Here is a 20,070-nt window from a genome sequence, read left to right as displayed (position 1 = left end):
GGGAGTGAGATGGGCCGATAGGTAGGGTGGGCAAGTCTGTGTATAGATTTGTAGATGATGGGAATGAGTTTATACTTTTCCCTTTGTCTCATAGATAACTAACCTCACTGATGACGGACCGAGGGTGGAGGTGAAGTGGGGAAAGTTGAAGAGTGTATGGACAGCAAAGTTGAGGAGTATGTCAAGAAGTGAAAAAGCATAGCTGAGAAATCCATAGAGTAGACTGGCAGAGTAGGCAGATTGAGAGAGTACTAAAGGAGAGATTAGGTGCTTAGCAGTGTTGCAGGGAAGAAGTCATGTTTTTCAGGTGTTGAGGAGAATAAGGCTGGCCGGAGCTCATCTGATACAGAGGCAAAGGAGAATAATATTAGAGTGTCATGAGCAATGAGTTAATAGGAGAAACCAAAGGTGCCATGAGCAAGGTTATAAAGAGTGAAGAGAAGTGGACCCAGGACTGACCATTGGAGAACACTAACAGTAAAGGGGGTGACTGGGGAGGTAAGGCTGTTGCAGGATGACTGGTAGTGTCTGGGGGCCAAATATAAGTAACCCAAGCAAGTCCATTGTTCCTGATGCCTAGGAGAGATAGTGTGGAGAGGAGGTCAGAATGCTTCACTGTATCGAAGGCAGCAGAGAGTTTGAGAAAAATAAGAATAGATTAATGGTATACATGACGAGCAGACGATGTAGTTGCTGACATTGAGAAGAGCTGATTCAGTAGAGTGCACAGGCAGAAGCCCGATTGAAGAGGATCCCAGAGGTTGTGTGTGTCAAGGGACTCAGGGAGTCGGTTTAGGGGCACACTCTAGGATTTTGGAATAGTGAGGTAGAAGAGAAACATGACGAAAGTTGGCAGGACAGTTAGGATCTAGGACAGGTTTCTTAAGGATAGGGATGGGAGTAGCCAACTTGTAGGATGATGGAAAAGTGTCACCGTCCCAAGAGGGTTGAAGAGGGAAGTAAGATATGGAGCAAAGCAACACAGGGGAGCGATGAGTTTAACTATGTGTGGGTATGGAGGGTCTATGGGGTCACAGGAGGGGTTAGCCCTGAGGAGAAGGTGAATAATCGCATCTGGGTTATTGAGGGCAAAGGAAGACATTGTCGCTGGAGAGGAGGGTAAAGGTGGTGGAGACAAGTGAGCAGGTGGGGGAATATAAGGTAATATGCTAGGGTACTTTGAATCTTGCAAATGATTGAAGGAAACTAGAAGGCAACATTAATAGCAGAAAGAGTAGAGGAGATGGTGGAGTGTTCAGGAGGTGAGAGAATTGGGCTGAGAGATTTTGGAGACGCCTAGATTGAGAAGATTGAGAAGAAAAGAGAGGGAGAGAGAATTTTTGAAGAGCACTCAGTTAGAGTTGCAGATCTGCAGAATATCTTGACCTTTGCCAAGTGCGAAGATTTTTCCTCATTGTTGTTTGCAGGGTGCAGATGCGAGGTGCAATCCAGGGATGTGGAGGGGAGGATTTAGGAGAGGGCAGTGAAAGGAGAAGGGGGCATAAAGAGCAGTGTTAAAGTTAGTGAAGACTTTATCACTGGATGCGACTGTGAATGGAGAGAGAGTGGTGCAGGTCAGAGAGGTAGATAAGGAATTTGGAGGAGGGAAACATGTGCTTGGTAATGGACATGGTAGATGGAGAGAGTTGGGTAGAAATTGAGGCAAAGATGATTGAATGATCAGAAGGAGAAGGAGTGGTGGAGATATTAGAGGTGAAAAGTTGTGAATAAGGTCACTGGATTTGCCATCTGAAAGGGTGGGCAGAGAATGTACAGAAGAGAGCGTGTGGTTAAGGAGAAGAGAGCTAAAGGTAGTGTGTAGAGGAGTTCAGAGAGAGGGGAGGTTAAAGTCATTAATGAGTATCGCATCCATCTGCTCAGTCTGGATGTAAACACAAACACCATTCCTCTTGATGATCCAGCAGAAGCTTTGGAAATTGCAAAAATTGCTTCAAAGGAATTCGGAAGAGTCTGATGTTTCAAGGCTCTATTGTACATTTTCTGCAGCACCTATACTTTGGATACACTTACTTTTCGGAATACTAAGTTTGAAGATTTACAATTAAAGAATCATCTTTTCATCTTTGAAAACTTTATTTGTCTGGATATTTTTGAGAATCATTATTGGTCACTCAGGCGTTTGCCTAAAGATAACTACACCAATTTTGTAATACTTCTTTCTCTTGGGCAGACACAAGAGTCAGTTAAAAGGCAGGCAACAAGGCTACCACATCATTAGGGACATTGCCTTGAGAACGAGTGAACACCTCCAAAGAAACGAGCTGGGGGTAGATCTCTGTCTTTGGCTGGGGCCTCCCTCTGGAACAGCCTCCCTGCCACTCTAAAACTTGAGGAGAACCATCTCCGGTCCCGGAAGCTCCTCAAGACCTTCCTCTTTGCTTCTGCCTTTGCTCCCCCTCTCCACTGCTGCTGATCTGCTCTCTTGGCACTATGCACCTGTCCACCCTCTGTACCCTGGGCACAGGTACCTGCTCACCCTGACACCCTCCTGCACTGCCTCCGGGCCTCCCCTTGCACTGGGGTCTGTATCTGTACCCATACAGTGTCCCCCCCTTTTTCTTCCTGCACTTAGCAGACCTACCCTGTCTGCTGCCTTAAACCCAGCACTTGCCACTTGCAGGCTGCATTACCACTTTTTGTTGCCTTTATTATTTATTTATTGTTATTTATCTGCTCTGTTCTTCTCTGCACTTTCCACTCTCCCCCTTCCATGCACTTTTCCCCCTTTCCCTTTCCCATGCAGTTGCGTGTTCTCAATGTCACTGGGCCTAGTACGATTGTTGTTTTTATTCTCCCCTGTACCCCTCCCTTGCCTCGTCACGCTCTGAAACACTTGTGTACAAGTGCAATATAAATAAATTATCATATCATATCATATCAATAAATTAACCTAACTATATATCTTCACATGGTCCTGAAATTAAGAAAGAAAAACGCTCAGATACTGGAATGCTAATTCCTTTGCTAGCTGCACACTAGGAAGACTTTAACACTAGACTGCATTCATTGTTTCCTAGAACTCTGTGGATTTGGAGTTGTTTTATAAGCCCTTTTAGTTTTTTATCTAGTTATTTATTTGTGTGTTTTTTATGGATATTGTGTACATTTCCAAAATACAGCTGATACTGATGAAGACAAACCCCCTCCCAACTTTTGTGCCGCTTGCCACTTCCCCAAATGTGAACATAAAACATGGCCATTGCCAAGCAATCTTTACAGGAAGATTGGTGACGGACAAAAGAGCACAACATTGTGGGACTCCACTGTAGCATTCACCCCAATCTTTCTCAACAAATACTTGCCCAGACAATATTTGTGGAGGGTTTGTAAAACATTGATTCAAATATATCCAAGGTATTTCCTGACGTCATGCGCATTTGTCATTTTTTTTTGCTTTTCTCGGGAGGTTAAATTGCATTCAACTTCCCACAAGAATCCCGAAATCTTAAGATCAGCATTCCTCTTTTTAGACAAAAGCACAATATTCAGAACTCTTAGTGATCGTGGAGTCCATCAATTCTCTCTCGTCTAGGGTGGTGTTGACTTGTGCAGCAGTTTTTGTGCCCTTGTTTACCAATTATTCCATATGGGGAATTGCCCTAAGGAGTGATTTGTGGACCCCTCTTAAAGGTTATGCTAAAGCTTTTTCTTGATTTCTCAAAGTTGGCCAAACTTCCAAGAAACCCTTAGCAATTAATGATTTCAAAGGTTGAATCACAGTGAGTTGCCTCCGCTGACGGTGTGATCTACAAAAGCTGGAGATCTTCCTGTCATGGGCACGGCCTCCTCACGTGCCAGATTGAAAGTATCATCCTCCTCTTTCTAGTCTTTAGGATTTGAACTCTTCCCCTTGTGGAAGTCCTCAGAGAGTTTCAGCTCATCCTCTTCTCTAATGCTGGTTTTGTTGGAGAAGCGCGTCCCCATCTTGGCAGGGGGTCTAAGAGAAGTGGAGATCTGGATGGGAAGAATGGACACAAATGGAATTTCACTTGGAAACACCCAGCCGTGTGAACCTACAAAGTGCTACAATAGCCCTCCTCCATCGGGGAAAACATTGCATGGTCACTCACCAATCTTTACCAAGTCAGTATAAAATCTAGTTGCCTGCTTTCAAGGTGAGCACAGGCTCTGCAGAAACACAGCTAGGTGTTCCTCCCCTACACCGTGTCAGTTATGCAAAGACTGGGTACACGTTCCACCAACTCCAGATGGCACCACAAGCCTCGTTCCAGACCATAGCAGGACTCAGGAATAGACCTCCTGGTGCCACCTTCTCAGTTAGCCTTACCTGGCACCTGGGTGGACAGGTAAGAGCCAGAACCAGCTGTGGCTTCTGTCTATAATTTTGCCATGGTATACCCTCCCTGGGCAACCTACCTAGCCAAGCAGGGAATTACGGCCCCCAAAACATGACCATGAGAGCACAGCAGCATATCATTCGCTTCCATTAGTTTCACAGTCAGCAAGTGATCAACAGCACTAAGATGCTTTGGCTGTAGATACTTTATAATAACATACAGTGTATAGTGCATATATGTGGTATCCAAGGATACAAACTAATGGTTCCATGTGTAAACATCCCCGCAGAAATATTGCGATACATAAATACCGCCATATGTTTGCGACAATATTGAGCCATGGACCCTGGGGGGGACACCCCTGCAACCCCTGCACTATTTTTAAATGTGCGAGGGACACCCCCGCAATCCCCACTCCCACAAATTATCCTAGGGCGAGACAAACAACCATATGTATGGAGATATTTTTGATGGGGATAATGTGTAGGGATACCAAACTAATAGCATCCTAGGCTCCCAATGTTCACAGCCCACAGCCAATTCACCCTCAACAATTTACCATTAAGGAAGCACTAGAAACCTGTTCTCACTGATCCTCCCCATCACCAATGACTCTGTCTGAATCCTCTGCTGGATGCTGATCCTCTTCTGACTCCTCTGCTGGATGCTGACTCCTCTGCTAACTCATCTGCCAGATGCTGATCCTCTTCTGACTTCTCTGCTGGATGCTGATCCTCTTCTGACTCCTCGGATGGATGCTGACTCCTCTGCTGGATGCTGACCTCTCTGCTGGATGCCGATCCTCTTCTGATTCCTCTGTTGGATGCGGACACCTCTGCTGGATGCTGACTTCACTGATCCTCTTCTGACTCCTCTGCTGGATGCTGATCCTCTTCTGACTCCTCTTCTGGATGCTGACTTCTCATCTGGATTCTGATCCTCTTGTGGCTCCTCTGCTAGATGCTGACCCCTATGCTGACTCCTCTGCTGGATTCTTACTATTCTGCTGGATGCTGATCCTCTTCTGGATGATGACTCCTCTGCTGGATGCTGATCCTGTACTGACTCCTCTGCTGGATGCTGACTCCTTTGCTGACTCCCCTGCTGGATGCTGACTCCTCTGCTGTGAACTTGAGACTTCCAGCCCTTGAAGATGAGTAGCAATACCCTGGAGATGGATGGGGATGCAGATTTTAATCCAACATCAATAATTCAGATGACACAACTAGCTTGGCAAAAAGTTTGTCTGTTTTAATGTAAGTAAGTAAAACAGGGAGTACAACGAACATAAGCAATCGCTCGATACTCGACTATCAATCATTTCCTAAAAAAGCTGGGTTCTTAAACCCTAAATTGGCCATAGCTGACTTTCTGACCTGCGTCATTACCAACGTCATCCTACGTGGCAAACTTCTAAAACCTATCGGGAAGCGGGATTGACTCTAAGTGAACTACTAAGTATAGGTGTAATATCTGTATAGAGTAACAGAGAGAAATAATTGGATAGTCAACAACAGGTGGGGCAACTAAACCCTCCCTTCAAAATGGCCACTATGAACGTCACTAAATGTATGACGTCCCATTGGCTACACAACTATAGGACCCCCAACTACGTGTTCCTCTACAATTGGTTGGTTACTAACCCCTGTCAATAACCTTCCACCTACATGAGCAGCATGCAGACTGAACAACTCGGTGCGGGTGAGCTTGTCTTGATAACAGCTTCCCACCAATTAAAAGTACACTCCTTCACCACCTCAATGTTTCAGTGTCAATTAGTGTTTGAAGTTGCCTTGAGTCTGTTCTGTTCTCTGGGATTTTTTAAGGTGTATGGGTACTGTCTGGCTTCCGTACGTAGGTGTGATCTCCTCATGCATCCAACTTTCTTCCATCACGTGACTGGACACCACGATTTGAGCGTTTTTCTTCTATTTGATTTTATTCCTCAATAGTCCTCTGACGTCTTTTGTTGTCACTTGACCTTCTTGAACAGAAGCTTCTGTTCTATCACGTTAATTGTATCTAATGTCAGCCAATTTTAGTTCTGATAAGACCTTGGCTCTTTGGCTCATCCAACTCCTTAGCTGAAATATATTCTGTTTAATTCAATTGATTTTGTAACTGCAACACTGAATCGTTGCTCAAGACTGCTATATACGTAGTGGAACCTTCATTCTTTATTCAATCCATATGTATCTGTGAGGTATATATGTATATGTTGGCGCTTGCCGCGATCTATTTACTATAAGCATTTGGCTAACTTCATGATTGCTTTGCTGCTTGCGTTTCATTGCATCTGTACACGTTTAAACTAACTAAGTATCTTCATCATGCTTGTGGCATAAATCTCTTTATCTTGATCTCAAGATGTCACTTATCCTTAGTATTTCTTTGTTCTTCATAAATCGTCTGCCTCTCTGGTCTGGTTATCTTCTATATGGAGTTGATTCAGTTTCGTATGATGTCACCATTCATCCTGGTCATTCAGTTTCTTTGTTTCATCAGGAATCGCATTCAAATGGCCATCATGTTGTCTTGGATGTAGGTATGGTTTCCTTAATGGATACTTCACTTCACATATTCTCTTATGTATAGGTATTCCTATGGGTACTGCACAGAGTCGTTGCTCTTCTTCTTGCCTTCTGATTGGTGTAGTATATGTCACATACTTTGGTTCATACTTCTCAGGTAATGTAGGCGGGGTAGGTGGAGTAGGGGCACTTGGCTCCTCCTCTACACTCCCCCCTCTGGGCGATTCATCGACCACTCTCACATCATCTTCTACATCCAGACATCCTGGTCTAAAGAAGTACCTCTTAAGGATCAATATTTTTATGACTCCCTTCAGGCATCCAGCGGACTTCACAGGCTCATCTTTTTTCCATGTCCTGAGCATGCACTGTCCACATAGACTGAAGTAGATCCATCTTCCCACATATTTTCTGTGGTTCTTTAGATATAGGAACTTCGTTCCTTCGGGTGCATGGATGCTAGACTTCACAAAGTCTCTGATTTCTTCATCATTGAAGTCTTTAGGCATCCATCCTGGTTCAACATCGATCATGATCTTCATCCCTTTGGCTTTCTTTGCTGTCTTCTTGCATTGTGAGATTATTATATTAATAACACAAAATCCAAGCATCACTAGCAAGGCTCCAAGAAATGTGAACATATCTGCCATCCATTGTGGAATCCATGAGAAAAGATTTCAAAACCAGCTTTCATCAGCAATATCTTCTACTTCGTCTATCATCTGGCAATGGAGTTTCATCAGCATGTTTATGGCCTCTGTCAAAGTTCAATTCTCGTCATCGTGAGAAGGAATAAATGTGCAACATGATTATCCAATTTTGGCACAAACACCTCCATCCATGGCTATAATAATATCCAGGATATATCTGTTCTGGATTGCCATCAGTCTTACTGCTCTCAGTTCTTCTCTGATTGCATTGAATCCTTTTATATTTGTGTTCATTTTCTGCAACAATTCCCATCTGGTAATTTGTAACCACTTGGTATTTGCTCCAACCTGAATTCTTGCCATAAAAATCATTGGGAACACTGATGAGGTCTGGCTGAACAGCCTGTGTCCATATGGGATGGCATCAAAGGCTTCTATTGATTTAGCAGAGAAGTAGTTATCTCTCCTTGTTTGACTTATCAGTTCAACAGATCTCTTTTTTCTTAGATGAGCATCTGCTTTTGGAAAACTGTCAATGTTCAAGTCACCTTTAGGAATCACCAATGCAGGAGCATGGATATTCACCAATGTGCAAATTCCTCCCCAGTCTTTAGGCAGTCTGATGTAGGCTTGTGATCCACAACCCCAATAATGATCCATGATTACTGCTGTCCTATGCATCATTCCTGGTGCATTGAATATTCGTCCACTGTTCTGATTTTCTCCCATTTTTCTTGTACCATTGTTCCTGAAGCAAAACCTAGAACTTTCTAATGGTACTATCTGCAATGGTCCCCCCCTTTCTTCGACCCATGTCAGTAGTTTAGCAGGTTTTGGCCATAATGGCTTGCATGACATTTGTGCATTCTCAATTGTCTCTTTGTAGTATCCAATGATCATCCATCCTCTGCAGATCACCACTCCTTTTTCCCATCCATCTGGTGATAATACTGTTCCCCAAATTTGCTTTTGTCCTCTCTTCTTCCATCGTCAAGCTTCTTTTGCAGTTTTTCCTTTGACATCAAGTTTTTTGTTCACTTCCCATCTAATGCCTGCTCCTTTCACTCCTGGCTTCTCATATCTGATCATGTGATTCCTCGTATGGGCTCTGTTTCTTGTCTTTATTTCATGTATGTAGTCAACTTCATCTTGATCTGTCTTTTCAGTTGCCCATTTACGAGAAGCATTGCTTCCCATAAATTGACCTCTTGTTTTACAAAGTGCTATGTGTGATGGGCAATGAGCTGTCTGGACATCAATTTCAATTGCTATGAAGATCTTTGCCTTCCCCATGCTGTATGGCAGAAGTGCACATACCAAGCAGTCTTCATCTGACGTGCTTCTTACAACATCGTTCATGTATTGGTATCATATGTTGTTTCCCAAATGTGCTGTGCTGTCTAGATAATCATTTAGTTCAAAATTGTCTTCTTGGGTGCTTCTTTTAATTCTCAACGTCTTCATGTAGTTTTCTATAAACACATCTCTGAATACATCGGTATCACTTCTTCTGGCTGGTCGATTTGCAGGAACATCCATCCGGGTTCCCTAAGTAGAAGAAAGTTCAGCAAGTCTTTATTTATTGCTCTGTCTTTTTTTGGCAATGGCTATGAACAGCCATCTTGATTCTGCCATAATCTCTGCACGTGATTGTCTTGTGGGACTTGTGCTTGATCTTATTGTCACTGGACCAAGTGTGTCTGCATGCATTATCTGTGTGGGCCTAACTTTTGTCAACCCCTTATTTTGCCTGTTCTGCTGACCCTGTCCCCGGCGTTCAAAGGTAGTGTTTGGAACAAGTGATGTGTGTGATGTATTACTAATAATATCCATTTCAATCTCAGGTATCTGTCATTTTTTTCTAGGGACGGGAATGACTATGAATGGCCTGGGTTGCTTTGCAGTTGCCACGTTTACCTTTTCCTTCTGCTCAGACATGTATATAGGAGCCTTTGCATCATGTGCTCACATATAGAAAGCAGTTCTAGCTGTCAGTGAAAGCAATATTAGTATGAATACAACACATGTGTAAACAATACAGTGATGAGTGAGCTTGCAGCATCTGTTTCTAGGGCAATTTCATTCCCGTCCATAGAAAGAATTGACAGATACCTGACATTGAAATGGATATTATTAGTAAAACATCACACACATCACTTTTCCAAACACTACCTTTGAACGCCGGAGACAGGTTCAGCAGAACAGGCAAAATACAAAGGCTTGTGACGTGATCCATATCATTAACCTATATTGGAACCATAAACGAACTGGGACCCAGCTATTTATAGATCAGGTCACCACAATCCTTGATAATTTGCTAGAATCTAACTCTGGAAGTGATGTTATTGTCTGTGGAGACTTGAACATCGACTTCTTCAACCCACAGAGCTCCCTTAAACGTCAGCTGGCCAAATCATGGAACGACGAATTAGAAGTGAGGGGTCTCTCTATGTTAAATGGCTGCACACAAGGAGACATCCCGCCGAAGCCAACGTGGAAGCGAGAGGGTCAAAGTTCCACCATTGATTATATATTTGTGTCGAATACCATACACGAGAAAACCAAATCATTGAAAATTCAAACAATGGACAATAGTGACCATGATATGTTGGAACTAACATTCCAAGACTCTGGTGGCATAGAGAGGGAAACATGGTGCACAAAAATTTTGGTGGAACCAAACCGTCGGCGCTTAAGGTTGAAGGAAGAAGAAGTATCTATGATATGTACCCAATACAAGTCATTAGGGAAGGAGATCGACTACGTCCCAATGTTGTCACAATTTAAAACAAAAAACATTGGAATGAAAAATTGGTCCTTCCAAAATAAACACACTTTTGACATCATGATAAAACAACGCAAGAGAAAGATGAGAGCTGAAATCCGCAAAAACAACCGAGGTCCAACTGATGAAATATCGAAGAAAAACAAAGCAGTGAGACAAGCCTATAAGAACTGGATTAAAAGCCATCGAGCGACCATATATCAAAATGATGCAGAAGCGATGATGATGACACTAATGAAAAAAGATAGTGGGGAATTCTGGCGCACAATCAACAGCTTGGAAGCGCCACAATTCGTCTTGCAAGCTTGCCCAGTGTCAGAAAAAGAATGGGTGAATCACTTCACAGCCTTGTATTACAAAGACCTTGAGCCAAATAATGTTCCCTCGGATGCAACAACATGGAACCTACAGTTCTCAAAAGATGATATCTATGAGACAATCATGAGAGCAAAAAACTCCCGGGCACCTGGCCCTGACGGGCTGTCAAACAGTATGATTAAACAATTTCCGGACTTGTGGGCTGACTTTTGCTGCGAATTATTTGCGAGAATTAATACTCAAAAGCAAGTACCAGCCTCGTGGAAGACTGGAATAATCGTACCAACATTTAAGAAAGGCAATAGATTATTACCAAAGAACTACAGACCAGTGGCCTTACTTGACGTTTTGGGCAAGATTTTCTCTTCATTGTTACACAAGAAACTGACTTCTTGGGCAAAAACAGCAAACAGAGTGGACTCACGACAGGCAGGATTTGTAAAATCAGTTGGCTGCTCACTGAACCTGCTCGTACTAAACCTGTTGAAAATGGAGGCCCTTAGAACAAACACGAAAGTGTATTTGGCTTTTGTTGACTTCTCCACGGCCTTTGATATGGTCGACAGAGAAATCTTGTGGCAAAAGCTAGAAATGTGGGCCTGTCCTCCAGGCTTACTCGCTGCCATAAAAGAACTCCACAAGGATACCTCAATTTCCATTAGACTTGACCGACTTGGGACCCTGTCAACCCAAATTATGACGCACAAAGGGGTTAAGCAGGGATGCCCCTTAGCAGCAGCTATCTTCAGTCTCTTTATCTCCGATATCAGAGCTACAATTCAATCTGTGAGATCATTCTCACCAAAACTAAATTCTTCGAAGATAGAGTGGTTACTATACGCCGATGACTTGGTAATATTAGATCTAACCCCAATAGGGCTCCAACGAAAATTGGAAGCAGTTCACAACTATGTATGTCAGAACAAGCTAAAGATCAATACTACAAAAACTGAAATATTGATCTTTGAGAATCTAAAAACAAGCTGGCAACAAAAGGGCACAAGACAGACATGGCATCTAAATCACGAGACACTGCAACTGTCCAAAAGCGTGAAATATCTGGGCATGATCTTGAATTCCAGCATCTGCGACGAACCATGGGTAACAGATTCCAAGCGCAAGTGTGGCCAGTTGGCCTGCCAAGGCCTTGTGATACATAAAAAATATGGACGCTTCTCACTGCAACCACTTCGGAATTTCTATATACAGAAAGTGTCTCCAATTCTGGCATACGGAGCCGAAAACGCGTTTGGCTGTCCGTCAACTCACTGGGCCGTGTTAGAACACATGTTCTGGACCAAAGCACTAAGTCTTCCACCGGGAATTGCTACAGTCTGCTTACGTTATGAATTAGCCTTAACATCATTGCACGCCAAGATATGTTGGAACCAACTCTCATTGTTTCGGAAAACGAGAGTAGAAGAAGGAATCGTCCAATTTCAAATTTTCCATCATGCCTCGCCTGAAGGGCCAGGTATTCTGCCGCAATGGGTAAGACGTTGCGAAGAGTTGTTAACAATGTATAACATCACCCTGGAAACCTTACTCACAAACCCCACAGCAGCCAAAAAGAAAGTATGGCGTGGGGATTGGATAAATACATGCAGCGAACGTAACAACGTCAAAGCGATGAAAGATTGCCCCGCTGAAGCAAGAGGATATGACATCCTCCAAAAATATCTAACTCGATTTCCTAATCCAAAAGCAAGAAGATCATTTATGCTCTTTAGATTAAATGCAATGAAAACTAAAGACAGAATTGGTCATTGGGCGTGTAATACACATATGATCCCAACCTGTCGGTTGTGCAAAAACGAGCTAGAATCTCTCAAACATCTAGTCTTGTTCTGCGCTGCCTTGAAAGACGTAAGATCAATTCACCTGGGACGATGGAATGAAAATAATTTATCAGCATGCGCGGACGAGTGGTGGCAGACCATGTGGAACGGGCAAGACATGAAATTAATTATACCTTTGACCTCCTTCCTGGCAGTGATAGAAGAGAGACTAAAAGACAATAATGAGTGATTAAACGTCGGCACCATTCCCACTGTACACCAGGCATTAAAGAAAAGCGGAGTAACGCTTGAACACGAGACTATAAAGAAGAGGTCATTTGGGAGAGACTTGAAATACCCAATGTAATTTTTAAAACTTTCATATGTGTTGTAAAACATTTTAAAGGTTTGAATTTAAACCAATAAAATAAAAAAAAAAAAAAAAAAAAAAAAAAAAATAAGGAGTCTGTCCTCTTGGGGCAGCACAAAATTGCTGCTCTAGTTGCCCATCTCGATCATTTGGTGCTAAGTAAGGAAAAACATTTCTTTAATGACAACTGCTTTTTTTGGAATGTTTCTGGAACTTGTTATCCTTCTGCAGCATTCATCCTCGATCAACTAGCTGCTTTCTGGAACCAATTTCTACACCAGTCGCGGTGCAAATGTTCCTTTAACTAGAAAAACAATGATTTCTGTGAGCTGCTGTGAATTCGGCTTCATCAACCAGTTCCCAATCGATACCTTAAATCTACTTCAGACCAGATGACAATGTAGCTTCCCTGTCAGCATGAACAAAGTTTTAGGTTTTATCACTTCTTCGATCTATCCCTCGGAGAAACGTTTCTATACAGCTTTGTGGTTTCTTTCAGAATAGATATCTACCTGGATTATGATGCCTTCCAGGATCACATTCAAATTTGTAGTATTTCTTGGGTGCCGAAGAAATGTCACCACATCCCTGTGCCTTCCAGCGCGATGCAGGAAGTCTTCAATTAAATGAAAGAACACCACACTGACCAGTCTATGTGCTGTGTCGGGTGATAGGGGTATTTGTGTTTTCCTCACTGAACTCAGGTAAATTCAAAAACTCTTCAGTGATGATTATGAGCAGTCTTCTAACGATCTTTTCGTTGTTAGTATTGCCAAGAAATTCTGGAATGCGGCAAGTTCTCCCAACCAGTGATGGATACGTACATAATACCAACTCAAAATACATAAGTAAAGGCCTAGAAAGGTCATCACTGGGTAACACCATGAGCAACTCAGAACAAGAGCTCCGTATGAAAGGAATCAGGATACTGTATTCTTTTCCAATTGCTGTGTCCACAATCAAAGTTTGGCATATCCTTATTCTTATCAAGGCTTAAGTGTGCCTCAGTCCAAAGTTAATAACCTACAGTGGCTTTCACGAATCCAAATCTTCTTTTACTCCGGAATTAGGATGCACAGAGTGTTCGAATGTGTCCATTTACTCTTTTATTTATAGCTGAAAAGCGAATGTCCAAGTTAAGCCACAGTCCATTAAAAGTTTGTCAATCTTTCCACTTGTCGGGTTATGCGTCCTTCTTCCTCGTCATGGATCTCGTCTGCACGTGCTGTGGTTCTTCCCTGATGTTTGTAGCTTCTTCGTGGTGGGGTGTAAGCAGAGGTGTGTCTCCGCCGTAGATCTTTGTGTCACCCAGGAAGATCCAAGCTCGCCTACCCTGCACTTTGACAGCAGATGGCGTGACGTCCTCGACAATGAAAGGACTGTGAAAGAGGGGCTCATCCCACTTTTGTTTGTGTGCTTACGAATCAGGATCTTATCACCTGGGTAAATTCTTGGATGCATAAATTCGGGAGTTTGGATTGTTCAAGCATCTCCTTCTGTGTTCTGTACTGCTGTACACCCTTGCCTCTGCAACTGTCCTGAAATCACAGAAAAACTAGGTGTTAAACAGTTTAAGTAGTTTTGCAATTCAAGTCCTAACACTTCTGATGTTGGCTGAGCATCACTTCGAACTTGGGATGGAGGCATTAAAGGCGTTCTCATTCTCCTGCCAGTCACAATCTTGTGCAGCGTAGGATGGTGGTCAGAACCTGTTTGGTTCCTTAATGCATACAATGCCAATGGTAAACAGTGCAACCACCCTTTTTTCAAAGTAAGATTCAACTTAGCTATTCTTTCTTTTAACAGGCCGTTGAGCGTTTCGCAGGTACCATTTCCTTGCAGATGATAAGCCAAAGAAAACTTGTTTTATTCCGAGCAGCGAAGTGATCTGCTCGAAAAATGCATTAACAAAGTGACATCCATTATCCGATCTCATTACTTCACACACCCCCATCTGGAAAATACTTCCTGCACCAAAAACGTGGCTGCACATGTAGATTCTGGGTGCGTACATGGTCCTGCCTCTATCCATCTGGAGAAAGGACATACTACAACTAAAAGGTATCTGTATCTGTATTAGTCTCGGGAGGATAGCTCAGCGGCAACATGCTCACCTTGGAAGCAAGATGACACGAAGCAACAGAGGTTCGATACCCGGTTCCACACTTAGAAACTTTTGGATATTAAGCGCGTTATAAATAACATATCATATCATATCCATTACAAACTTGTATCATGTCGACATAGTCAATATGCAAGTGCTGAAAAGGGCCATTTGGTCTTGGGATGACCCCCCTCACTTTGTGTTTTGTATACCAAGCTGCAAACTACTGGCAAATAATAGAATTTACCATAGAAAATGCAACATGTTCCATTAGGTTTGGTACAAACCAATCCTGAGCAATGGTTACAGCAAGATTCTCCCTAGTTTTATGTGCTGGGTAGTGGAGCTGTTCTAGCGCTATCTTTAATAAGGCTATAAGCATTACTGGTTTACCAGTGCTGTCTTGTCGGCACAATGATTCAGAGGGGTTTAAAGAACACCCTCTTTGCTTCCATAAGTTCTTTTCTTCTTGCCTTGCCTCCCCTTGGAGCTCTACTATCTGTGCTTTAGGCATATGATTATATCTCTCATCCATATTTAATATTACAGTCATTCTTTCATTTACATCAATGGGTTGAACATTCATCATTTCGATATCTGTATTTGCTATGCGCTTGGCTTCAGCATCTGCTGCTTGATTTCCGCGTGAGATCAGATCTATCCCTTTCATTTTAGCTGCCCATTTAACGACTGCTATGCCCACTGGGCGTTGAAGTGCCTTAATAAGCTTATCCAATAAGGCTGCGTGCTGCACTGGGGTGCCGTCCGCTCGGAGGTAACGCCTGCTTTTCCAGCACGCTAATCCCATATGCACCGTCAACGTCATATAGGCGGAGTCACTGTACACTGTTAATTCCTGGTCTGAGTGATTCTCGACTGCGAGTATCAATGCCAATAATTCTGCAGCTTGCGCTGATTAATGTGATGGCAATCGAGTACTCACAAGCACTTGAAATCCTCCATTTGTCAGATGTTTCACTACTGCAGCGCCTGTATATCTTTGCCCGTCATTTTGATTGATTCTTGAAGAACTGTCAATGAAGACAATCCCTCCCCCTGCGAGTGCATTCTCCTTTATTCTGTGAAGCTCATCACAGAACTCTTCATAGTTCGCAGTCGTGTATGGGTTCTCCTTCTGTGATCGGCTCAGCTATAAACATAGCTGCATTCACTATTTCACATCAGACTATTTTAATCGCTGGAGTCAATATGATTACCTCATAGGCAGGAGCCCTTTGAGTAGTCAACGTGCCTTTTGGTTTTTCTAAAATTGCAAATAATGCATGTTAAACAAATAACGTCATGGAACATCCCATCACTATGTTTGTAGCCTTCCCTATGGTGAACGCGGCGGCTGCTAAACTTTGTGCTCATGGAAAGTGAACTCTCATTACTGTGTCCAAAATTCCACTGTAATATGCAAGGGGTTTGTACCCCAATGTAGTTCTCTGTGTAAGTACTGCTGTCATAAAAGTACCATCTGTGTACGAGAATAAAAAGAATTCCTCTGCATAATTGGGAATCCCTAAAACGGGAGCTGGGCAAATGGATTTTTTCAGTTTGTCAAACCCTTCTTCCATTGCCTCAGTCCACACGATTTTCTCTTGCATCGCCTGTGCTTTCTTTAAGGCCTGCAAAAGCGGCCTGGTGTATGAACTGTAGTCAAAGGCCGTTGCCTTGACATAATTGCATAATCCTAGAAAACTCTGCATTTGTTTTATCGTGTGTGGCTTGGCTGTTTTTAGAATGGCCTCAGCTCTTTCATGGGTAACTTTATTTCCTTCATGTGAAATCAATTGGCCTATGACCAACACTTCTTGTTGACAATATTGCCACTTTTCCTTGTCGACCTTACATCCTTTGCCAGCAAGTATAATCATTAGCTGAACAGAATTGCGTCTGCACTCTTCCTCTGTGGTTCTGCAAACTAAAATGTCATCTACGTATTGCAGCACAACGCTTTCTAAAGCAATATTGCTCAAGTCCATCTGGAGGACTCTGTTAAAATCAATGGGGACTCACAGTACCTCTGGGGCAGCCTCGTGCTTTTTAATTGTACTTGTCTAAACGTGAATGATGTCAAATCTTGTGAGTCTTTGTGCAACGGGATTGAGAAAAAAGCATTGTTCAAGTCAATCACGGTGAAATATCGTGCATCAACGGGTATATTACATAGAATCGTGGACGGATTAGGGACTAGAGGGAACTCGGTCTCTACAATCTTGTTTATTGTGCAAAGGTCTTGGATCAGTCTACAAGACCCCCCTTTTGATTTTTTACTAGGGTACACTGACGTATTACACAGTGACTCTGATGTCACTAAGATACCTTGGTCCATCATGGCGGAAATCGTCTTGAAAATTCCTTCATCTGCCTCTGAGGACATGGGATATTGCCATGCTCAAGGTAAAATCGCTCCTGGTTTCAATTTAATCTTCACTTGCCCAACTCCTTTCAGTAAGCCTACGTCATAAGGGCCAGTGGTCCATAATGAAATTGGCACTTTTGCCATATCTTCATTCAAATATTCAGGACTCTTTTTTCCTAACATCATTCTCTGTGGGGCCTCTCTCTTAATTGCCTTGACCCAATAATTAATGCACATTTCAAATATCACAAAATCATCAGATTTGTCATCTCCAAACAAATCTTCATAAGTGACGCCAGTCACTCTGCGACCTTCCTCAATGGTAATTACTGTGCACCATCGTCTACCCTTGTCATCAGTTGCATCAAGTAGAGCCATATTTCCTCGGACTATAGCTGCTTCTAAGGATAAGGGGAAAATGTGCCCCTCTTTTTCATTCATGGGTATCTGTGGTCTAAAACCAAACTCATCTGGTATTATCATGGTTCTGCCTACTTGACCTGGCAGCCATGTTAACGGAATGCGTATCCCATAAAGGAACACTTCGCATTCCAACGGTATCGCTCTAGGCACTATTTGTCCTGCGTATGCCCTGATCATTTTGCACACATTTAAATAATGCATTCCTGGTGTCGAGCATAGTATACCATCATCTGTAAAAAAATGGTCATATTCATTTTTTCATTAAATCTCGTTCTAATATATTGACAGGTGTTTGCCTCGAATAAAGCAGTGGCAATTTCATATCAAACTCTCCTATAGAGACTGGTAATTCTTCTGCAAAAGGAACATGACTCGTTGCTCCTGTAAACCCCTGAGTATTCATTGCATCGCCAGACATAAAAAATGTGCCCTTACGTGTACACGAGCGTGTTGCACCCATGTCCATTAGGAAGACGTAAGCTTTGCCGCCTATAATTATGTCTATCCTCGGCTCCTCACGAGGATTCGGTGTAATAGAAAGGACTGAACACATCGGTTCTCCCAGTGAGCTGTCCTATTGCGGGTACAGCCTCACTCCATCACTCGTGAATGGATTTCCTCCATCACCAGTGACACCTCCTATTCTACGCGTCATAGGCTGCTGTGTGTTTGTGTTTTGCTGAAGTTGCTTAGGAGATTGCTGCGATTGTCCTTGCGGTTGGTTACCTATTACTTACTGTGGTTGCAAGCCTTCCTGCACTCTCGGCGCTTACTGCTGCACTGTTTGATCTTGCGCAACTCCATTTCCGCTCTGCTGCAAATATGCAGGTGGATTTGACATTCCCTGTTTTGAAAACTGAGCATTCTGTACCATCCCTTGCCCTCTACACATACAAGCTATGTGCACTGTCATTCCAAACGTCCAACACACAAGCAGTTGTCTTCCCATCTGCCCATTTTGCATATTCTGAAAACTTCCCATATTATTCTTCCAATACCCTTGATTACCTTGCCAACCTCTCCCTTGATATCACCTTCCGCTTGGAGAATATTCATTATTTGTTTGATCAAACTGTATTTGGTTATTTACTTGCGGCATAGGTACTGCTAGCTGCGGGTTTGATCCGCCCACCTTAGTTAACATTGCCCCTTCAATGGCATACTTGGATAACTTTTTCTGCACTAACTTTGCTTCTTCACCTTTTCGTGCATCATCCTTTTTGCGATTCTTATTCTGCAGGAGTCTGCAATAATGTGTGATGGTCAACTGAATTTCTGACCATGGTTTTGCTTCTATCCCCAGTAATTTCTTGAGCTGCTTTTGCACCTGCTCTGGCAGCCCTTGGCATAATATATGATAAAATACAGGTATGGACTTCCGCCAAGCCTCGCGTATTTCAAGCGCCCATGTGTCTTGAAAACTTTGAATATAATGCAATGGATGCTCTCCTTTTTTTATTTTTCTTGTCATTATAGCTCCCATAACGGATGTGTCCGGATCTAGCACTCAAAGCGGTTTCCAATTTGTTGCTCTACATTGAAAAAAAAGCGCTCCATCATGTGCAGTGTTGACTCTAGTCCCACCAGAGTAACCTGCTCATGTCCATACGTCATCAGCTCTTTCACCAAGTATGGCGATTAGAAGACCTTTAATATCTTCTATAGCTAATGTATTCCCTCCCGTCATTTTTTCTAACTCATGTATCCATTTTCTAGCGCCGGAAGTTAAATTTGGGAGTTTACATTTTAGGTTTTCCCTGTCCATCTGGGGCCATGGTATATACTGTGGCCTGGCTCCTCCTTTTTCTAACAAGGGGAACTGCGATGCTCCATTCTCATCTCTCATCATTTGTCTATCTACTGCTGGAGTAATATCCCCACATCGCCGTCTACCTGGCAATGACCTTAGCCTGCTTACATAGGGCGGGGACTCCCCCCTCTGACGATGGGGTTGCCCCTTATGTCGGTCTATCTGTGTCAGTGGGTCTGATGCCTTAGACATAGGTAATTTTAAATCCGACCTTCTTGCTTCTTTATCCAAAGTTGGATGTTCTTCTAGCTCACATATTAAACTTCTAACTTCCCTTGAGTAGGTTTCCCTTTCTTCGTCTGATACTTCTTGTGCCCAAATCGTGCAACTCCTCTCATCATCATCTCTATTTAATGTTAACCTGTCTAAAGGCAGCTACTTCTGTCTCGTACTACAGGAGGCTTCCTCCATGTCATACAACTGAGTACTCTCAAGATGCTAATTTTCTCCCTTCCTTTGTGCTTCTTTCTGGGCTTGCCTTTCGTGATATACTTTATTGATCGTTTCCCCAAAGTTTTGCCAGTCAAATTTGTCTTCCAGATTTACTCTAGACGTGCTTGGAAATGGCTGAGACTCAGGAAAGAATTCCTCTAGGTCTTCCCAGTCTACTTGTG

The 20,070-nt window shown here is 42.9% G+C and overlaps 1 protein-coding gene across 1 annotated transcript in view; it reads left to right on the top strand.

The window, feature by feature from the left end:
• LOC138480667 (uncharacterized) overlaps window positions 1-20,070 on the top strand; it is a 248,614-nt gene that overhangs the window by 55,106 nt on the left and 173,438 nt on the right. The gene's annotated exons all lie outside the window — the stretch shown is intronic.

The sequence above is a fragment of the Ambystoma mexicanum genome, chromosome 5p (genome assembly GCF_040938575.1).
Source record: "Ambystoma mexicanum isolate Mex_15411 chromosome 5p, UKY_AmexF1_1, whole genome shotgun sequence".
NCBI classification, from domain to species: Eukaryota; Metazoa; Chordata; class Amphibia; order Caudata; family Ambystomatidae; genus Ambystoma; species Ambystoma mexicanum.
This window is presented reverse-complemented; position numbering and strand designations above follow the sequence as displayed.